Source organism: Etheostoma cragini, chromosome 3 (assembly GCF_013103735.1).
Source record: "Etheostoma cragini isolate CJK2018 chromosome 3, CSU_Ecrag_1.0, whole genome shotgun sequence".
Classification (NCBI taxonomy): Eukaryota; Metazoa; Chordata; class Actinopteri; order Perciformes; family Percidae; genus Etheostoma; species Etheostoma cragini.
The window spans coordinates 21,997,613-21,998,515 of NC_048409.1; positions in this window are offsets into that span (position 1 = coordinate 21,997,613).

Below are 903 nucleotides of genomic sequence, written 5' to 3' on the forward strand. Positions count from 1 at the left end.
ACATTCTACACTTTGATGCTATACTTTTTCATGATTTATTTTTTAATGTGCTATTCTATAACTTTTTTATGTCTTTTTTTGACTTGCTATACTTCAACATGACGATTTTCAACATACTATACTATTACTTTTTCATGACTTTTTTCAACATACTGTAGTATGACTTTTTTATGACTTATTTCGACATACTATACTATGACTTTTTCATATTTCTTTTGGACATGCTATAGCATGACTTTTTTATGAAATATTTCAATATACTATATTGTGATTTTCTGATGACTTTTTTTGACTTACTATGACTTTTTTGACCATACCATGATTTTATTACTTTTTTTGACATGCTACATTGTGACTTTTTATGACTTTTGTCGACGTGCTATATAATGACTTTTTGATAACTTTTTTCAAAATACTGTTCTAGGATATTTTTATGACTTCTTCGACTTACTCTACTATGACTTTTTTATGACTTTTTTGACATGCTGTACTACGACTATCAGTTTCTCTCCTCAGTTATATTGAAGAATAAATAAAACATCAAAACAATGACTTCCAGCCTTAACATATGAGTGTGATAAATAATGGGTGATCTGCCTAAATATTGAAGGTTGTGTTTAAACCCTTTGAAGGACATCAAATGTCAAGGTTTGAAGGTTTTATTTGATGTTATCAGTTATAGTAGAGTATGTTGAAAAAGCAGTCATTTGTAAATTGCAAATAGCTCAGTGTGATAAATCCTTGGCAAAATGTCTGAAGATTTAAGGTTGTGTGTTCAACCCCTGTGAGAGGTAATGTATTTCAAGTTCTTACACCCAAAATGATCAAATTAAATATGCTACATATCAATACTGACAGTGATAAAATGGTTCAGTGTGATGTGACGCCATTTGCCTTGGAACT